This window comes from Mobula hypostoma, chromosome 19 (assembly GCF_963921235.1).
Source record: "Mobula hypostoma chromosome 19, sMobHyp1.1, whole genome shotgun sequence".
Classification (NCBI taxonomy): domain Eukaryota; kingdom Metazoa; phylum Chordata; class Chondrichthyes; order Myliobatiformes; family Myliobatidae; genus Mobula; species Mobula hypostoma.
Window position 1 is genome coordinate 46871004 of NC_086115.1, and position 22336 is coordinate 46893339.

General features: G+C 40.2%; 1 protein-coding gene and 1 pseudogene across 6 annotated transcripts in view; one reads left to right on the top strand and one right to left on the bottom strand.

Moving 5' to 3' along the window:
- ptprea (protein tyrosine phosphatase receptor type Ea) overlaps positions 1-22336 on the bottom strand; it is a 303826-nt gene that overhangs the window by 204977 nt on the left and 76513 nt on the right. For all 6 annotated transcript variants that reach the window (XM_063071813.1, XM_063071815.1, XM_063071816.1 and 3 more), the window contains exon 2: positions 21820-21889. The gene's annotated coding sequence lies outside the window, so the exon portion shown is untranslated. The remainder of the gene's footprint in view (positions 1-21819; positions 21890-22336) is intronic.
- Positions 3151-5538, top strand: LOC134358660 (sin3 histone deacetylase corepressor complex component SDS3-like; annotated as a pseudogene).

Below are 22336 nucleotides of genomic sequence, written 5' to 3' on the forward strand. Positions count from 1 at the left end.
CTCTAACACGGATCCTCAAGCCCTAACACCATCCTTGTAAATTTTCAACGCACTTTTTCAAGTTTATTAATATCTTTCCTGTAGGTAATTGTTCAGAACTGCACACAATACTTTAAATTTCATCTCACCAATGTCTTGTATAAGCTCAAGATAACCGCCTAACTCCTGTACTCAGTGTCCTGGTTTATGAAGACCAATATGTTAAAAGATCTCTTTATGAATCTACCTACCTGTGATGCCACTTGCAAGGAATTATGAATCTGTGTGCCTAGGTCCCTTTGTTCTTCAGCATATCTTGGAGCTCGACCATTCATTGCATATAGTATATCCTATCCTGCATTAAATTTCCTCTGCCTTTTTTCAGTCCATTTTCCCAGCTGATCAAAATCATGCTATAAGCTTTCATAGCTTCCCTCGATATTCACTACACCCTAATCTTTGTGTCATCTGCAAATTTGCAGAATACTGATTTAATAAATGGTTATTCAATTATTATAGACATCACAGCCTTTTTTGCACTATTGGAAGAGGAACTCCAAGCCATCTTCACAAAAGCAGAACTGTTTCACAAGATCACTTCTGTTTCCTAATTCTGAAAATGGAGCAATGATGTAATCGCCTTGAGATAAGTAAAGAGGAAACCGTACACTGGCTGTGATCATGTGATTACAAATGCCCTGAAACAAAAATAGAATCATTTTCCTCTATGTTCATGCTGGTTGAGATATTGACAGCATTCCTGTTCCAATTTGAGTTGATGCCAGCCATTAGCAAATTCAACAGAATCGAACCATAGACAATTCTTTAAAAAAATAACTAGGACAGCATTATTTAGTGGAATGCAAAGTTCCAATCTATGATAATTGACCCCTGCTAAGACCTTCTCATCACTCAGTTTCTAATACCTGCTAGACAGTGGCTCTTATGTCATAATTGAGTATACTAGATTGCAAAGACAGGTAGCAAAAGGGAGCCTCAACTTATGTACTTGCCATCTAGATCACAGGATTCAAGAACTGATGATAAATAAAGAGAAATGTAGCTTCTCATGGGATGTTATTCTATGTGAATTTCTGTTAGCAAGTAGCTTTGCACATTAATGTCTTGGTTATTGTACCATATAGCCTACATTATAATAAGGGACAACTTTATGTTTTAGTAACACGTCACTGCATGTGCTATTAGGCGCGTATTGATCTGTACATGTGTGTCGAGTTCGGATTTCTGCTAGTAAAGAACCATGAAACCTAGCTGCCGTCTTCAGCGTTTCTACTAATAGTATTGTTGTGAAACCAGGGCACATACACAACAAATTGGCGACGAGGATAATGAACCTACATCGTATCTCAACGCCATGTTTTACAAAGTGGTTTGTAATTGATAATGGCACTTGGAAGAAGAGTGCAAGGAATGAGCCAAGGAGCGGGAGAAGGAGGCAGAGCAAGGCCGCGAGTCCGAAAGGAAGTGGGAGCGCAGCCGGGGTCGGGAACGTCGGGAGGCTAAGAGACACAGACGGAGCCGCAGCACGTCCAGGCGAGACCACGGCCAGTGTTGACCCCCAGGGGCTGAGAGTCTGCCTACCCCAGAAGAGGGATGAAAAGGAGTGACACACGCATCTAGACAGAGTGCGCCTGCGCTAGCAAAAAGGTCATGTGAGTCAAGTGGAACGTGCTGTGATTGCAAGGAGCTAGCTAAAAAGAAAACAAGGGAAAATGAGGCTAAATTAACATAACAAAGATGGTGATGATTGGAACCATTACAGCGTTTGATAGTGGCATTGAAGACTAGGCAACTCAGGCTACGTCCACACTAGACCGGATAATTTTGAAAACGTCAGTTTCCTGTAAAAACGATAGGCATCCACACCAGGCATTTTTGAAAATACCTCCATCCACATTAAAACAGGTATTTGGGTGAATCTCCTCCTACTGGACATGCGCAGGACACATCTACAGAAAACAAGCAAAGAGGAAACATTATACTATTTCTGTTTCCTTGGCAGCGTTGTGTTATTTCCATTGGTCAAAAACTAGAGTACCTACAACAACAGCGAAAGAACGTTTTCAACAATGTCTTCGAGGAATACAAAGAAAACCTCCACTGGAAAAAGCAGCTATTAATGTAAACAATAAAGTAAACAACACATGCATGAAGCCGTCCGCCATTGTTGTTGTGGTGTTGGAAATCTGGAGGTTGGAGGTTGCGTTCAAGAAAACAATGAGATGCCGCGCTGCCGCCACCATCTGTTCTGGCACGTCATGATAGCGTTTTTAAAAAGTTCCGGTTACCCCTTACACACTACACCGCCCAACCAGCGTTTTCAGATTTGCACACTCTGGACAGCATTTTAGAAAAACTCCATTTTCGGGGGAGGAAAACACCGTTTCAGTGTGGATGGAAGGTTAAAACGAAGAGAAAACGCTTCAGTTACGGATTTATCCAGTCTAGTGTGGACGTAGCCTTACACTGAGAGAGTGGAGTTACAGTGTGAGGCTAATGGTGTTAATGATGAAAAGAAAGCCAGCGTCTTACTCAGTATTATGGGAGCAAAAACATATGGGCTGCTATGGAGCTTGTTAACCCTTGAAAAGCCAGCTGACAAAACATTCAAGCAAATAGTAGACACTCTCTAACAGCATTTAAACCACAAACCACTGGTGATAGCTGAAAGATTTAAATTTCACGAACGGAATCAGAGAAAAAATGAAAACATTTCTGAATATTGTGCTGAATTGTGCAAATTATCAGAACGTTGTCAATTTGGACCTGGTCTATCAGACGCATTGAGGGTCAGGTTAGTGTGTGGCATGCACTGTGAAACCACACAGAAGAAGCTCCTGGGTGAAAAAGGCCTTACATTAGAGAAGGCGCTGAACATTGCAATATCAACAGAAACAGCAGCACGGGGTGATACAACAAAAATCTCTGGAATATGCTACGAATAAAATGTCACTTTACAGAAATGAAGGAGAGAAATGTTACTGTTGTGGGAACATGTCACATGACCCTGATGACTGTTGGTTGAAAGACAAAGAATGCAGAAACTGTGGCAAACAGGGCTACACTTGCAAAGCTAGTAAACAGCAGAAAAAGGACAACATACAGAGAAACAAGAAACCCCAGAAAGGAAAACACAACAATGTACACAAAATGGAAGAAAGTAGTTCTGGTGAAAACCACTCAGACGAAAGTGAATTTTCTTGTCTGCAGCTTCACAGCGTGAAAGAGACAGATGATCAAAGAGTCATAAGGATCACTCTACAAGTGGCAGGTGTGAGACTGAAAATGGAGTTGGACACAGGCTCAGCTTTAACAGTCATCTCTGCCATCATCATCATCAGGTGCCATGCCCAGTTTGAGCTTTGACTGCCATGGCCCACACACTCCTGTTTCGGGTCAAGTGGATCAATTCACTGGTATTCATTTCCAGTTCTCTGGCTGCTGTCTTCCTCATCATTTGTCTTTGTCTTCCTCTTGCTTTCTTCCTTCAATCTTTCCCATAATTACCGTGCATTCTAACTCCTCTTTCCTAATCACATGTTCAATGAAGTCATGTTGCCGTTTCATGATTTCATACATTATTTCTCTTTTTGTGCTTGCTCTGTTCATGACCTCATTAGATATTCATTTCGTCCATGATATTCTTCGCATCCTCCTCAAAAACCACATCTCTGCTGCTTCAGTTCGTTTCCTCATGTTACTAGATATTGTCCAACATTCTGAGCCATATAACATAACTGGATAAATGTAACATTTCGGTGCTCTGAGGCAGGTTGTCATGCCTAGTTTAGTGTTGGTCAGTATACTCCTCATTCTCGTAAAGGTGTCTTTTGCCATCCCTATTCTTCCTTTGATGTCCATGTCACACCTGCCATCTGATGTCACCCAGCTTCCTAAGTAGCAAAAGTTCTCGACTTGTTTTATTTCTTCCCCATTTCTTCTCAGCCTGCAGATAGGATTCCCCTTCTTTTTGGATATCACCATACATTGTCTTTTTTGCAATTGATAGATAGATCCAGTTTTGCACTTCCTTCAACAACTATGTGAATTAAGTTTTGTAGTTCTTCCTCCGTACTTGCAATTAACACTGTGTCATCTGCATATCTAAAATTATTGATGTTTTCACCACCAACTTTGATTCCCAAGATGTCTCTTATTTTTTGTAATATTGTTTCACTGTACACATTAAACATTCAAGGGAGAAAACACACCCTTGTCTAATGTCTCCCTTGATTTTCGTAAACTGACTCACTTCTCCATCTATTCTTACAGCGGCAGTTTGTTCCCAGTACAGATTTCTGATTAGGCAGAGGTCAGCGATCTCTGTACACCACTACAAATGACTGTTTTCTCACATACCTCTGAAACGATCTAAACTACTGCTAAAGACTTACACAGGACAGAAAGTGCATCCCAAAGGCAAAATTAAAGTGACAGTGACCTACGGAGCCAAAACACAGCAGCTGAACCTCTACGTACTGAAAAATGGAGGGCCACCGTTGCTGGGACGTGAGTGGCTCAGGAAAATCCAGTTGGATTGGCACACCATCAAGGCACTAGATGTGTCAACAAAGGAGGGCAGCTCGGAGGGGAAGATGTCCGCAGTTCTCCTCTCACCCGTTGTCGGGTATACAATGATGAGGAGGAGCTAGACAGCGTCAATGATGAGGACGAACGCAGTATCCATGGCCACAACTCGGATGAAGATACAGAGGATGCAAGGGAGACAGATATTGCCAACTAGCAGGACGATGAAGGCTACCTGGAAGTAAAAGAGCAGATGTACCAGGAGAAATTGACATCTCTCAAAAGACAGCTACAACAGTTACAGGAAGGTACTTTGCAGGAGTATCAGAAAAGGATGAAGAAACTAGATCAACAATACAAGGAAAGAATATGAAATGCAGAGCTTTTTCTGCAACTGGAGACAGAACAAGTGGAAAGGAATTATATTAAAGAGGAGGAAGCAGCAGTGAAGGAATTTGAAGATAAGAAGATTGAGTTAGAAGAAAACAAAAAGATGATTGAGAATGAGAGGCTAACAATGGAACTCACAGGAGATTCTACGGAGGTAAAGCCAATACTGACTAGGAAACTAAGGAGGAGACCTAATGACCCTGCTCCAATTACAGACAAAAGATGAAAACCTGCACCTGCGCAGTTAAATTACTTGTTAACAGAAGAACAGATAATGGAAGATCTGCGAACGCTCAATAAGCTTAAATCTCTGAAAAGACCAGCATCTCCGTCTTCACCTGAACATCTTCCCAGCACTCCTGCTGAATCACCAGCACAAAGGTATGAAGCACAAATAGAAGATGTAAAGTTCTATTACGGTAAAAAATGGTATCATAAAGGTCAGGCTATCTATTTGGAATCTAAGGAGAATACGAAGATTGGCTGTGTAATTAGCTCAGTGGAACAAATGCGATATGGGTAAAGAAGACAAGCGATAGCACAAAGATGTGTATATATCTAGGACAGCTGCACAGAGGAGACCTCATTATACAGAGGTGATCTGCTGCCAAGAACTCTTAACAAGTTGGAGGCACGCATCTTCTTAACTCCCTATGCTCAGAGGTCAATTTTTCATGACTTTTATATGGAAATCTGTATTAAAACAAACAAGTTTATTGACAGACTGAAGAACAAACTATTTGAAGACACTTTCCAATGCCATCTCAGTTTTGATGATTGTATATATTTTTAAGAATAACATTCACCGTTTCACGAATTTCACTTTGCTTTCGCCATCTTTGCAAGATGGAGGTGACTATTCTTTATGGCTGAAACCTGCCAATTTGTGGATTGTTTAATTTATTCCAGACAATAGAGTGAAGACCTATTTGCTTCAGTGCCGTACAATCTAGAGAAGACTCCCCCCTCCCCAGAGACTTGAGTTATAAATGTGTCTTAGACCAAAAGTTATAAAAAGGCTTGTTAAAATTCGATATTACGTTACTTTGTTATAATTTGATATTATTGTTGCTAAGTAAACAAATGGTAGGCGTTTGCATGTTAAGGGTAAATGTATTTGTTTAGCATAATGCCCCAGTAAAAAAATCAGTTGATTTTATTAAATTCAATTAAATTAAATTAAAAACACTATTAAAATAAAAGGGGAGGAGTATACCATATAGCCTAAATTATAATAAGGGACTACTTTCTGTTTTAGTAACACATCGTTGCATGCGCTATTAGGCGCATATTTATCTGTACATGTGTGTCAAGTTCGGAATTCTGCCAGTAAAGAACCATGAAACTTAGCTGCTGTTTCCAGCGTTTCTATTAATAGCATTGTTGTGTAACCAGGCCACATACACAACAGTTACTTTATGCCGTGAATACTGAAGTTAAATAGATCAACTTAAGTCTGAAGGAAAATAAGTCACCTGGACCAGGTGGTCTACAGCTAGGGTTCTAAAAGAGATTGCTGAAGAGATTGTGGAGGCATTAGTACTGATCTTTCAAGAATGGGATAGGGCTAGAAAATGGCAAATGTCACTCCACTCTTCAAGAAGGGAGAGAGGCAGAAGGCAAATTATAGGCCAGTTAGTCTGACATTAGTTGTTGGGAAGATGTTGGAGTTGATTGCTAAGGATGTTGTTTTGAGGTACCTGGAGGCACTTTTCCATAAGGGAAAATCTTACCTGACAAATCTGTTGGAATTCTTTGAGGAAACTAAATGCAAGATAGACAAAGGAAAAGAGGTGGATATTGTGTATTGAATTTTCACAAGGCCTTTGACAAGCCTAACAAGTTAAGAGCTCATGGTATTACAGGAAAGATTATAGCATGGACAGAGCATTGGTTGATTGGCAGGAGGCAAAAAGTGGGAATAAAGGGAGCCTTTTCTGGTTGGTCCCAGTGACTAGTAGTGTGCCACAGGGGTCTTTGTTGGGACTGCTTTTTTTTCTACCCTTGTAGGTCAATGACTTGGATGATGGAATTGATGGCTTTGTGGCAAAGTTTGCAGATGATCCAAAGGTAGGAAGAGTAGATAGTGCTGAGGAAGCAGGAAGTCTGAAGAAAGACTTGTATGGATTGCAGATGGTGCGAAGATAGGTGGAAGGGCAGGTAATGTTGAGAAAGTAGAGAGGCTACAGAACAATTTAAACAGATTAGGAGAATGATCAAGGAAGCAGCAAATGGAATACAGTCTTGGGATGCGTATGGTCATGCTCTTTGGTAGAAGAAATAAAAGTGTAGACTATTTTCGAAATGGAGAGGAAATTCAAAAATCTGAGGTTCAAAGGGACTTGGGAGTCCTCATCCATGATTCCCTATAGGTTAATTTGCAGGTTGAGTCGGTGGTGAAGAAGGCAAATAAGATGTTAGCATCCATTTCAAGAGGACTAGTATATAAAAGCAAGGATGTAGTGTTGAGGCTTTATAAGGCACTGGTGAGGCCTCACTTGGAGTATTATGAGCAGTTTTGGGCCGGTTCTCTAAGAAAGGATGTGCTGACATTGGAGCGGGTTCCAAGGAGGTTCATGAAAATGAGGTGCGTTTGATGGCTGTGGGCGTGTACTCACTGAAATTCAGAAGAATGAGGGGGAAATCTCATTGAAACCTATCGAATGTTGAAAGGCCTCGATAGGATGGATGTGGATGGGATGTTTCCTATGTTAGGGGAGTCTAAGACCAGAGGACAGAGTGTCAGAATAGAGGGACGTCCATTTAGAAATGGGAAGAAGATAAATTTCTTTAGCTAGAGAGCGATGAATCTGTGGAATTTGTTGTCATAGGTGGCTGTGCAGGCCAAGTCATTGGGCATATTTAAGGTAGAAGTTGATAGATTCTTGATTAGTCAGAGCATGAAGGGATACGGGGAGAAAGCAGGAGATTGGGGCTGAGAGAGAAATGGATCAGCCATGGCGAAATGGTGGAGCAGATGAAATGGCCTAATTTTGCTCATCTCTGGTTGAAAAACCATTCTGTGGCATTTCAGCTGGGGCAATGAAAAGGATGACAGAATCTCAAGGATCTCAAGATAGTGATGGGGAAAAGTAAACCGATTTTCCTTTTGTGTGTGCTATTGCAAAGCCTATTTGAGAACTGGACTGGAGACGTTTCCTACAAGTGAAAATTCTACTGGTTCTTTGAACAGAATCGCTGCTGGATAGTGCTACATTAAGCAAAGTTTTAACAGTTTTTTTTTCAGATTGCAAAAAGAAATGAGACCTATGATAAAAAGAGCGAGCAAAACCAAGTTATGTTGTCTCTTTTACTGCATTGTCTGCTATTCAAGAAAAAAATGCACTGCATTTTAAAGAATGCTTCCATTTGGCCAGTGATGGGCAGCAGGTTAGTACAGCTAGTAGAACTACTGCCACAGCATTAGAGACCTGGGCTTCATCTCAACCTTGGGTATTGTCTGTATGGAGTTTGCACATTGTTCCTCTGACCATGTACAAAGTACAAAGTAAATTTTATTATCAAAGTACATATATGTCACCATATACGACCCTCAGTTTCATTTTCTTGTAGGCATACTCAGTAAATCTATAGAATAGTAATTACAACAGGATCAATGAAATATCTGAGTGCAGATGACAACAAATTGTGCAAATGTAAATAAAATAAATAGCAATAAATAAAGAGAACATAAGATAATAAGATAAAGAGTCCTTAAAATGAAATCATTGGTATAGGAACATTTTAGTTATGGCGTGATTGAGTGTAGCTATCCCCTTTCATTCAAGATCCTGATAGTTGAGGGGTAGCAACTGTTCTTGAATCTGGTGGTGCGAGTCCCTATACTGTTGTACTTTCTACCTGATGGCACCAGCGAGAATTCAGCTTGGACTGGGTGGTGGGCACCTCTGATGATGGATGCTTCTTTATTATGACGGTGTTTCATGTAGATGTGCTGAATGGTTGGGAGGGCTTTGCCCATGATGTACTTGGCCAAATCCACTACATTTTATAGGATTTTCTGTTCTAAGGCACTGGTGTTTCCTTACCAAGTTGTGATGCAGCCAGTCAATATATTCTCCACTACACATCGATAGAACTCCACGTACGTCCCTTCCAGGTATTCCAGTTTCCTTCTACATCCCCTGGCTGCATCGGTCTCTAGGTTAATTGGCCATTGTGTATTCATATATGGCAGAATCTGGGGGTAGATGATGAGAAAGTGGGGAGAATATAAAGTGGGATTAATGTGGGATGAATGTAAATAAGTGTAATTCAGTCCATTGAGACTCAGTGATCAGGGGTCCTGTTTCTATATTATATTTATCAATGTATGACAATTTTATGAATAAGAATTAACATATGTAAATAAAGGCCAATTAGAGGTGTAATTGGGCCAGAGTTATACGGCATAGAAACATGCCATTCAGCCCATCATGATTTAATTTTTTTGCTTATCTACTCTAACCCAATTTGCCTGCATTAGGACCACTTCCTTCTCTGCCTTACCCACTTTCTTGTCTACTTAAATGCATAAATATTTTTGATATCATTGCTACTAGTAAGTAGAAAAAAAGATGTCTGTTACTTGGAATGCAAACCAAGGATTTAAGTCCAAGCGTATAACTGACAAATACAAGCTTGAAAACAGTTGATTCTGCACCAGACAGAGACGAGATGGGGTAATGAAATGTGTCTTGTAAAAAAAGCTTGCTTGTTTACTCAAAACGTAACTCAAAACTCAAAAATGTAGGTTATATCTTCAAAACATTGAGTGATTTACACTACACCCACTTCTGCTTTTTTTAATATAGAAACACAGAAACATAGAAAACCTACAGCATAATACAGGCCCTTCAGCCCACAATGCTGTGCCGAACATGCACTTACTTTAGAAATTATCTAGGGTTACCCATAGCCCTCTATTTTTCTGAGCTCCATGTACCTATCCAGGAGTCTCTTAAAGACCCTATTGTATCCGCCTCCACCACCGTCACCGGCAGCCCATTCCACGCACTCACCACTCTCTGCATAAAATACTTAGCCCTGACATCTCCTCTGTATCTACTCCCAATCACATTAAAACTCTGCCCTCCCATGTTAGCCATTTCAACATCGGAAAAAGTCTCTGACTAGTCACATGATCAGGATCACTTATAGCTTTACCAAGAGGGATTTCTCGCAGGTCAGCGGCAGTTAGAAAAAGGAAGGGGTCAATAACTCTACTGGGTGCTTTTTATAGACCACCCAATAGTAACAGGGACATCGAGGAGCAGATTGGGAAACAAATTCTAGAAAGGTGTAATAATAACAGGGTTGTCGTGGTGGGAGATTTTAATTTCCCAAATATTGATTGGCATCTTCCTAGAGCAAGGGGTTGGGATGGAGTGGAATTTGTTAGGTGTGTTCAGGAAGGCTCCTGACACAATATGTAGATAAGCCTACAAGAGCAGAGACTGTACTTAATCTGGTATCGGGAAATGAACCTGGTCAGGTGTCAGGTCTCTCAGTGGAAGAGCATTTTGGAGATAGTGATCACAATTCTATCTCCTTTACCATAGCATTGGAGAGCGATAGTAACAGACAAGTTAGGAAAATGTTTCATTGGAGTAAGGGGAAATATGAAGCCATCAGGCAGAAACTTGGAAGCATAAATTGGGAACAGATGTTCTCAGGGAAATGTATGGCAGAAATATGGCAAATGTTCAGGGGATATTTGTGTGAGGTTCTGGATAGGTATGTTCCAATGAGACAGGGAAAGGATGGTAGGGTACAGGAACTGTGGTGTACAGAAGCTGTAATAAATCTCGTCAAGAAGAAAAGAAAAGCTTATGAAAGGTTCAAAACACAAGGTAATGATAGAGATCTAGAAAATTATAAGGCTAACAGGAAGGATTAAGGAAAACCCCAAGACATTCTACAAGTATATGAAGAGCGAGAGGATAAGATGTGAGAGAATAGGACCAATCAAGTGTAACAGCGGAAAAGTGTGTATGGAACCGGAGGTGACAGCTGAAGTACTTGATGAATACTTTGCTTCAGAATTCACTATGGAAAGGATCTTGGTGATTGAACCACAGCTATTTACAATATACATTAATGATTTAGATGAAGGGATTAAAAGTAACATTAGCAAATTTGCAGATGACTCAAAGTTGGGTGACAGTGTGAAATGTCAGGAGGATGTTATGAGAATACAGGGTGACTTGGACAGGTTGGGTGAGTGGGCAGATGCAGTTTAATGTGGATAAATGTGAGCTTATCCACTTTGGTGGCAAGAACAGGAAGCCAGATTACTATCTGAATGGTGTCAAGTGAGGAAAAGGGGAAGTACAATGTGATCTGCTTGTCCTTGTTCATCAGTCATTGAAAGTAAGCATACAGGTACAGCAGGCAGTGAAGAAAGCTAATGGCATTTTGGCCTTCATAACAAGGGGAGTTGAATATAGGAGCAAAGAGGTCCTTCTGCAGTTGTACAAGGCAGCTTGTGAGACCCCAACTGGAGTATTGTGTGCAGTTCTGGTCTCCAAATTTGGGGAAGGACATTCTTGCTATGGAGGGAGTGCAGCATAGGTTCACTGGGTTAATTCCCGGGACGGCGGGAATGTCATATATTGAAAGATTGGAGCAACTGGGCTTGTATACACTGGAATTTAGAAGGATGAGAGGGGATCTGATTGAAACATATAAGATTATTAAGGGATTGGACACGCTAGAGGCAGGAAATATGTTCCCGATGTTGGGGGAGTCCAGAACCAGAGGCTACAGTTTAAGAATAAGGGGTAGACCATTTAGAACGGAGTTGAGGAAAAACTTTTTCACACAGAGGGTTGTGGATCTGTGGAATACTCTGCCTAAGAAAGCAGTGGAGGCCAATTCTCTGGATTCTTTTAAGAAAGAGTTAGATAGAGCTCTTAAAGATAGCAGAGTCAATGGATATGGGGAGAAGGCAGGAACGAGGTACTGATTGTGGATGATCAGCCAAGATCACAGTGAATAGCGGTGCTGACTCAAAGGGCCAAATGGCCTACTCCTGTACCTATTGTGTATTGTCTATTGTAGGGATGATTTACACTGGACTGAAAAGCTTGAGCATATAGACATTAAGAAAGAGAATGTGCTGGAGTTTTGGAAAGCATCAGGTTGGGTAAGTCTCCGGGACAGGATGAGATGTACCCCAGTCTACTATGGGAGGGCGAGGGAGGAGATTACTGAGCCTCTGGCCGTAATCTTTGCATCATCAATGGGGACGGGAGAGGTTCCAGAGGATTGGAGGATTGCAGATGTTGTCCCCTTATAGACCAGTGAGTCTTACTTCAGTGGTTGGTAAGCTGATGGAAAAGATCCTGAGAGGCAGGATTTATGAACATTTGGAGAGGCATAATATGATTTGGAATAGTCAGCATGGCTTTGTCAAAGGCAGGTCGTGCCTTACGAGCCTGATCGAATTTTTTCAGCATGTGACTAGACACATTGATGAAGGTAGTGCAGTAGATGTAGTGTATATACCTATATATATGACCAATTAACCTACCTACCAGTACATCTTTAGAGTGTGGGAGGAAACCCACGCGGTCACATGGAGAATATATAAAGTCTTTACAGAGAGCGGTGGGGAACAAACCCAGGTTGCTGGTACCGTAAATCGCTGTGCTAACCACTACGTTACCTTGCCGGCCTATTTTATCAATGATTCTATGACAACAAAATGTAACAGGGTTACTGCTCAAGGATTCGCTTTTTTAAAATGTTTTTGTATAACTTACAGAGCTGACTGAAATAAAATAATTTATTTTCTGTGAAATACTCAGTACCGTGCCTGTTCTAAATACAGCTACATCAACAGTATTATCTATCTTCTTAAGGTAAAACAGCTGTGACAGTATCAGCGTTGTCCAGCTATATGTTTCCAAACAATCAGACAAAGTAATTACAAAAACAAACTTTCAAAGGAACAATTCTTCTTAAAAACATTACATTTTTGCATCGATACCAAGAATTCTTGCATATAAAAGAGTACTTTTATGTAAAAACAAAAGTACAATTGTGTGTCACTCCCACATTGTGTGTTGGCAGTCGAAGGCGACATTGACTTGCTGGCTCCTATTTGGAAGTGTTTAGTAACAGGCTTTTCAGAAGGCGGTGGGTGAGGAGACACTAGATGTACAGTTAATAACAGAACACTGCGTTCACTGATAATTAATTTCAAGTTTTTCGACACGTTGTTATAATGGGATTAAATTTTCTTAAATTAAATATCATTCCAATACTTCCTTTATTCTTTAAGCTGGTTATACCGGTGACCAGTATTCACACCATTATATAACTGGAGCAAACAAGTCAAAATATGACAAAGTATACCATTTGGATTCAGATAACTGCCTCATTCCAGAACAGTATGTGAAAGGGAGGCTGCTTCCAAGAGAATGCTCAGAGGAGTACAGTGCAGGTGTATTTATGTATGATACATAGAATTGTTGCTCCCCCATCCCAGTCGCTAACTCTTCAATCATTCTCCTCCTCACCTGACCCCTCTCCTTTCTCACCGTCCACGTATTCTTGAAATTCGGCTGCCTAAATTGCTTTGGGTAAGAATCTGAGATTCCAGATTCTGTCAGGAGCTCTTTCCCCAATGACCATGTATCTTTGCCACTTTATTCTTCTCTGCAACTCCAACCAGAGCCCAAACCCGGAAAAGCTTCAAGGTGACTATTTTTACACTTGAGCTTTATGTCTGAGTATCTCGTCATTTCAGTATCTTTTACTCTGCAGTTTGTTCAATGAACACACTTCTTCATTAATTTTGAATGCAAAAACCTGCCAATGGGAATACGATATCTGTTCAGATGGTGCAATTTCCCATGGCTGGTTGCTATCACTTGAAGGTACTTAGCAGTTTAAGCTTGATGACAACAGTACTGTGTAAAAGTCTTGGGCACCCTAGATTTTTTTTCATATAGGTTTGTTTCAGATGTTTATTTTTTGTCTTCTGCATTAGTATGTCAGCAGAAAAGAGCAAATTTTAGATTTTCAAACATTCATTTTCCAAAAATTTAAATATGACAGATATTTAAATGTGTTTTTCATTAAAGAAAGCAACTTATTAAATAATTGACCAGGTTTCAAATAAAAAATTGATTACTTTGTAGGTATAAAGCCTAGTGTTTGATTAAACAAAGGTAACGAACAGAATGCCAGTGATCAATGATGTACTGAGTTGAATGAACCAAATGGTAATGTCGTGGTTAGCACAACGCTTTATAGTTCCTGCAATTCCCACCGCTGTCTGTAAGGAGTTTGTATTTTCTCCCCGTGAATGCGTGGGGTTTCTCAAGAGGCTCCAGTTTTCTCCCACAGCTGAAAGATGTACTGATTAGGAGGTTATTTGGTCATTGTAAATTGACCTGTGATTAGGCTCGGGTTAATCTGGGGGTTGCTGGACGATGTGGTACGAAGGGCCAGAACAGCCTATTCTGCACTGTAAGTTCTAAAACAGAAGGGATTTTGTCCAGTGTGTTAGTGCTGGTCAATACAGAGCTTCCCCTGTTAATCTGAGTCATAGCCAGCTTAGTCTGAAGCCCTCCACACATCTAATACCTGATGTGATGAGGATTTTCCACACTCCTTCACACAGCAAGTTTCAGACCCTGGATACACACTGAGTAAAACAATATACCCATCCCTCTCCAATCCATCTACTATTTACTTCAAATGTACAGTGCCTATAAAAGATATTCACCACAGCTTGGTGTTTTCATATTTTATTGCTTTACAACATTGGATCACAGTGGTTTTAATTTGACTTTTTTTGACACTGATCAACAGAAAAAGACTCTCTGTGTCAATGTGAAAACAGATCTCTACAAAGTGATCTAAATTAATTACAAATATAAACCACAAAATAATTGATTGCATAAGTATTCACCTCCTTTAATATGACACACCAAATCATCACTGGTGCAGCCAATTGGTTTTAAAAGTCACATAATGAGTTAAATGGAGATCACCTGTGTTCAGTTAAGGTGTTGCAATTGATTGTGGTAAAAATACACCTGTATCTGGAAGGTCCAATTGCTGGTGAGTCAGTATCCTGGCAAAAACTATACTGCAAAGACAAAAGCACACTCCAAACAACTCTGGGAAAAGGTTTTTGAAAAGTGCAAGTCAGGAGATGGATACAAAAAAATTTCCAAGTCACTAAATATCTCTTGGAGTACATTTAAGTCAATCATCAAGAAATGGAAAGAATATGGCATAGCTGTATATCTGCCTAGAGCAGCCTGTCTTCAAAAATTGATAAAAGGGACTAGTGAGGGAGTTCACTAGGAGATCGATGACTACTTTGGATGAGCAACAGGCTTCAGTGGCTCAGGTGGGAGAGACTGTGCATACAACTGTTGCCCGGGTGCTTCACCAGTCGCAGCTTTATGGGAGAGTAGCTATTATTCACACTGTCAGACAGTATCACAAATATATTAAATATATAAGCTATTTTTTGAATAATTAAGGATTATTCAGTGAAGGTAGCACAAGACTTGGAAAGTAAGGACCAATGATAACCTGAATGAAATTAAATACTTCAGACTAGGAACGAGAGTGCAAATTTTGTAAGTAGACCTCAGGAGAAGTTACAGCAGTAAATACAAGAGGGTTGTGTTGAAACAATGCTGCTGCTACATTTAGAAAATGACAAATGTTTATACTGTCAAGTAGCAGAGCAAAGAGGAGCCTACCACAACGGACAAAAATGTTTGCAGGAGAAATTAGCATGAATAGGAGCTCTGCAAACAGCTCAGGGAGCAGAGATGCCATCACAAAAACCAGGTTTTTCAGAAAATATGGAAGATCAATGAAAAGATAGAATATCTGACAGCTGTAGAGATGATGTTTACTGTAGCTGAGACAGCTTCACATGGGGGGAAGGGAGTCAACAATCTCTAAATGAAAGCCATTCAAGACAGCAATGAGTCTCTGAAGAAATAGGCCCCGCAGAGAACTTTAAAAATATCAAAAGGACAAAGAGAGACATGAACTACCCTTGGCAGGGAAGATTAAGAAGAATCCAAAGGTATTCTTTAAGTGCATCAGGAGCAAAAGGGTAAGCAATTGTTTTCTTAGTGACTCCACTGACTATCCATGTGTGGAGTTAGGGGATGTGCACAAGGTCCAAAATGAAAACGACTTCTCACCTAGAAGAAGGACGTGTAAAATAGTGATCTCAGGGAAGGTTACATGAGTAATCAGATTTAACAGGGAGTTTTAAATATCTTGTAATGCACAAGAGTGAGTAAATCCCAGGGGATCCAAGGATGCCATTGGAAACATGGAAAAAGATAATGGGGGCTCTGGTGAAGATTTTTTTTAAATCGCTATTAGCCACTGGTGAACATAGAACATAGAATAGTACAGCACAGTACAGGCCCTTCGGCCCACAATGTTGTGCCGACCCTCAAACCTTGCCTCCCATATAAGCCCCCACCTTAAATTCCTCCATATACCTGTCTAGTAGTCTCCTAAACTTCACTAGTGTATCTGCCTCCACCACTGACTCAGGCAGTGCCTTCCACGCACCAACCACTCTCTGAGTATAACACCTTCCTCTAATATCCCCCTTGAACTTCCCACCCCTTATCTTAAAGCCACGTCCTCTTGTATTGAGCCCTGGGGAAGAGGCGCTGGCTATCCACTCTATCTATTCCTCTTATAATCTTGTACACCTCTATCATGTCTCCTCTCATCCTCCTTCTCTCCAAAGAGTAAAGCCCTAGCTCCCTTAATCTCTGATCATAATGCATACTTTCTAAACCAGGCAGCATCCTGGTAAATCTCCTCTGTACCCTTTCCAATGCTTCCACATCCTTCTTATAGTGAGGTGACCAGAACTGGACACAGTACTCCAAGTGTGGCCTAACCAGAGTTTTATAAAGCTGCATCATTACATCGTGACTCAAACTCTATCCCTTGACTTATGAAGGCTAACACCCCATAAGCTTTCTTAACTACCCTATCCACCTGTGAGGCAACTTTCAGGGATCTGTGGACATGTACCCCCAGATCCTTCTGCTCCTCCACACTACCAAGTATCCTGCCATTTACTTTGTACTCTGCCTTGGAGTTTGTTCTTCCAAAGTGTACCACCTCACACTTCTCCGGGTTGAACTCCATCTACCACTTCTCAGCCCACTTCTGCATCCTATCAATGTCTCTCTGCAATCTTTGACAATCCTCTACACTATCCACAACACCACCAACCTTTGTGTCGTCTGCAAACTTGCCAACCCACCCTTCTACCCCCACATCCAGGTCGTTAATAAAAATCACGAAAAGTAGAGGTCCCAGAACAGATCCTTGTGGGACACCACTAGTCACAATCATCCAATCTGAATGTACTCCCTCCACCACCACCCTCTGCCTTCTGCAGGCAAGCCAACAGAATATAGCAAATGTTGTCCCTCCATTCACGAAGAGCAGCAGGGATAAGCTGCTCTGGTCCAGTTGCAACCCTCAGTTTAACCTGAGCCTAATCACGGGACATAAACGGCATATACATACCAATATGTCTTTGGACTATGGGAGGAAACTCACACGGTTAAGGGGAGAACGTACAAATTGCTTACAGAGAGCAGTAGGAAGTGAACCTGGGTTGCTGGTACTGTATGGTGTTGTGCTAACCACAACCAGCATTTAAGAATCTAAACTTTGCAGGGTGCAGGATCACTTTTCTTAAAGGGACCCTTTATAATATTTTGGACACTAGGCTCAATCTTATCATCAGCTACCTAAACTGGATATCCATATCTATGTCAGTGTGTCTGCAAGCAATTCCGGTATCTAGCTAATTACTGAATGCCAAGGGATAAGAAGTTTCGAATGTCTTCAGCCTCTCCTTAATCTTACCTTCCAAAGACTTTTGGAATGGCTGATGCTGATCGGGGATAGTCGGCATGGTTTTGTGTGCTGTTTGCAATATATATTAATGATTTGGATGTGAATTGAGGAAATACAATTAGTAAATTTGTGGATGGTATGAAAATGAGTGGTGTTACCTAATGAGGGAAAAGGGGATCAGTGTAGATTAGCAAAATAATGCTCATGGATATAGTGGGCCTATTGTGCTGTAGGGGTCTATGAGTCTCAGAAGAAATTTCTTCACTAAAGGAGGCTGGAAATCTTCAGAATTCTCCACTAAATGAGTTGCAGAGCCTTGGCCAGAGCACACACAAGCTAGAGATTAACAAACATAACGCATACACCCATCAATCCGTGGTAATCAAAGCTGCTGATGATCATTGAGGCTTTTGCCATCTAAAGCCATGAGGTGTGATTGACTCATTCCAAACTCATCCTGTTCTTTTCTCCACCAAAGGCACTTCCCAATTAACTGCCCTTCTAGGAAGCAGCTGCCACCATATTGGGTTTTAACAGTCATTAAGGGGACAAAAGCACAAAGATGATTTCTTAAACTAACGATGTAATCATTCTCTGGTATTTCAATTTGCCCTTTGCAGTTAATGTACCAACCATTTAGCTCAGCAGAAATGCCTGGTCCAGTTTCTATTAAGAGTTTTTAATAAACAACACCACAACAACAGGAAGCTACAGAAACAAATTGTTGCACTTTCTAAAATAAACTTTTGAAATGCTTTACCCACAGAAAATTAATCATATTTTTGCTACACATATATGCTATTTGACTTCCGTCAATTGCCAAATTGCAATTGGCTTTACACTTTTTACCAGACCTCTTACAATGAAATTATAAATGAGAGCTAAGAAGTATTTGTTTCTTTTCAATTCTGTATCACAGTTGCTGTTAATATCAAATAATATCATGAAGTTGAAAGAGCTACAAAAGGAAATTTAAGCTCTCGAATATTTCTATGTCAAATGTGTGTCTATAATCATTTTGAGAAAGCAAGGACTAAAATCATAAACATGAGCCTTGAATAACAGAGCCACGTCATTGCAGAAGAGAGAAAAACAATTCTCATGGCCTTCCACCAGAAATGGAAAAAGAAAGAACTAAAGCAATGCCTTGGGTAGGGTGAGTGGAGGAACGGTTTAATGACAAGAGGGAACAATTGTTCACAGTGAAAGTAAGTGATGAAAGTACATGTGGAATATTATCTAAAATTACTGAAAGAATTTGAAGGGAGCACTGAAAAACAAATATGTGACAATGTAAAATAACAAAATTGCCATTTATTCATCAAGATTGCAAAAGTGACAAATTTTATATCCACTTTTTTGTGCATTGCATGATTCAAGTTTTGTGATTGAAACTGTACTATATCTTATCTGAAAAGGAAACAGCAACTACTTGTTTTGTGAGAACCCATGTAAATGCCATTTTCCCTGGAGAAACCAACAGACAAGCAGTTTTCTCCATGAAGAAACAGATACTCAAATATCTCCAGTTAGAGTACACAAAGGTAATTTAGTAACTTCTACCTATACAAACTATAAACTCTAAAATTGGCTGGTATACACACTACAGGATGAGACTGAGAAAGCATACTATAATTTACTTTGGTGAGTGACGTGTCACGCAGAATATTACAAGCAGTTGGAGATGTTTAACGACAAAATGAATTTATCTACATTTGAAATGTCAGTGTAAATACCAAACAGCACATTTCACTTCAATGAAAAACCAGAGGGTGAATTTAGTATGTCTTTATGAACAACACACCTCTTTAGTGTTTCTCTTATTGAGTTCCTGGGAGTCAGAAGAAAAACATCATTTTTCTCAAACTCCCATTTGGATGTTTACATAGTTACTTGTGAAAAGGCGATAACTAGAATACAACAGAAACAGTTGTGTGGAGGATTTTTTTCTTATTAATTTTTCATGATCTGGACATCTGTGGCAAACTTGCCCTCCTCAATTGTTCTTGATCTGTGTGACTTATTCATCCATTTCAGAGAGGATTTTTTATTTAACGTTGGAAGATCTAGAGTTATATCAGTCACCGAAGGATCACTCCTCTGAAAGGCATGAATAAACCAGATCGATTTTTAACAGCCACAGTCATCTGTACGAATAATATTTTTGTAACTTCCATGCAATTTGTATTCCACAGTTGCCCTGGTGAGGTTGGAATTCAGATCTCCGGATGTTTAGTCCGGGTCTCCCATCTAGTTGCCACATAACCACATACTAGAGCCAGCATTTAAGAAACTAAACTTTGCAGGGTCTAGGGTCACTTTCCTTAAGGGGCAGTTTAATACAATATTTTAGACACCAGGCTCAATCTTAACATCAGCTATCCAAAATGGGTAGCAGTATCTATGTCAGTGTGTCTGCAAGCAATTCTGCTTATGGATGCTTTTAAGCAAAATTTCTGACTTTATTTTTAAATGACATAATCATCTCATCCAATCATGCATTGTGAAGTATGCATTTACTTTGGACAGTTAACAAGCAAGCAGCAAGCGACAACAAATTTTCGCTGGTCAACAGTGGCATGAATCTACCTTTCATTACTTGGGCAGCTGACTTAGAATGGAGTGCATCACATCAAAGACTAGCCTTTATAAAATCCCAAACAATTTCAGATGTGGAATTTGAAAAGGAACAGTGCACACACTGGAGCATTATTCATTGGCACTTGGGTGTACCAGTTGCTAAAAGAAAACAGAAAATGCTGGAAAAATTCAACAGGTTATAGAGACAGAAACATGGCCTGATTCAACCTGAACATTGACTCTGTTTCCCTTTCCACAGATACTTCTTGAACTACCAAGTATGTCCAGCATTTTCTGGGTTTATTTCAGATTGACAACACCTAGTATTATTTTTTGTGTTTTCCAATTTAGAAAACAGGTGGGGATAAGGTTGGGGGACAATCGTGTAACTGCTGTTTCACATTGGAACAATCTTAAAAAGTAGAAGAAAAATATTCCTGCTAGATGAACTCAGAAATTTAAGGTGTATCTATGAGATGAAAGGATTTGTCGATGTTTCAGATCCTCAACTAGGGCTCTGACCTGAAATGTATAGATTCAAAATTCAAGATGTTTAATGTTATTTCCAGTACACAAATGTAAAGGAGAACAAAATAATTGTTACTCTGGATCTGTTGTAGCACAAAATAACACAATAAGATAAGGAACACAATAATAAAAAAGATAAAAAGCACAATAAATATAAATATGTAAGATGGGTTATATACATAGATCAATTTTACGTACATATAGGTACAGGAGTACATAACGTGACTGACAGGAAATTATAAAGTTGTGGTAGTGGGGGCTATGGTGGGGTAATTTAGTGGATGCAGGTGTCGAGCAGCCTTACTGCTTGGGGAAAGTAACTGTTTTTGAATCTGGTGGTCCTGGCATGGATGTTAATTAGCCTCCTCCCTGCTGGGAGTAGGACAAACAGTCCATGAGCAGGGTGGGTGTCATCCTTCATGATGTTGCTGGCATTTTTATGGCACCTTTCTATATACACATCCTTGATGGCGGGTAGGCTGGTGCTGGTAATGCCCTGGGTAGTTTTGACGACCCATTGTCAAGCCATTGCTGCAGTGCAGTCTCCATACCATGCAGTGATGCAGCATGTTAGGATGCTCTCTGCTGCATATCTGTCGAATGATGTGGGTATTGATGTGTCTAGTCCAGCTTTATTCAGCCTCTTCAGAAACTAGAGTCATTGGCAAGTTTTCTCGATTGTGTAGGATGTGTTCTCGGACCATGAGAGGTTATGTGTGATGTACACTCCCAGGAGTTGGAAATTGCTCACTATTGCCACCGATCTAAAGAGGGATGTGAATGGTGTGAATTCTGATGTCGATAACCACTCACCCTTGTCTGGAGCTTCCAGATATTAAAGTTAATTCCAAGTTAAATCTACCACAAGTGCCTGAATATGAAAAAGACACCTTTAAATTCACTCACCTTATCTGTTTCCATCATTCCTTCTCATGCTTGTTTCCTTTTTCCACTGATATTGGATGTCTTCATTAATCTATGAGGAGAAATGTTTGTAATATTACATTTTAATCACATCATGAAAAAGGAGTTGCAATAGAAAACAGAATCACAATGTATATTATTTGTATAGATTAGCAACAGAGCTGATCCAGAGCCAGAAAATTATGTAAAATCCCTCAGTCACTGTCCTTTGTTGAGCTGGCCAGTGGTGTAGTGGCATCTGCACCAGACTTCAAGGCGAATGGTCCTGGGTTTGAATCCGGCCGGCTCCTCGCACACTTTCCATCCATGATGGGTTGAGCTTCGAGCTAGCAACTCGGCCTCATAAAAAATAGACAAAAATGCTAAAGAAACGACAAGTGTGCTGCCCGATGTGCCACAAGGCACGGAGGGGAATAGCAATAACAATAGCTGTCCTTTGTAACATTACAAAACTGACTCTGACATTCAATTTAATAGCGCAAATGCAAAATTCACGAAA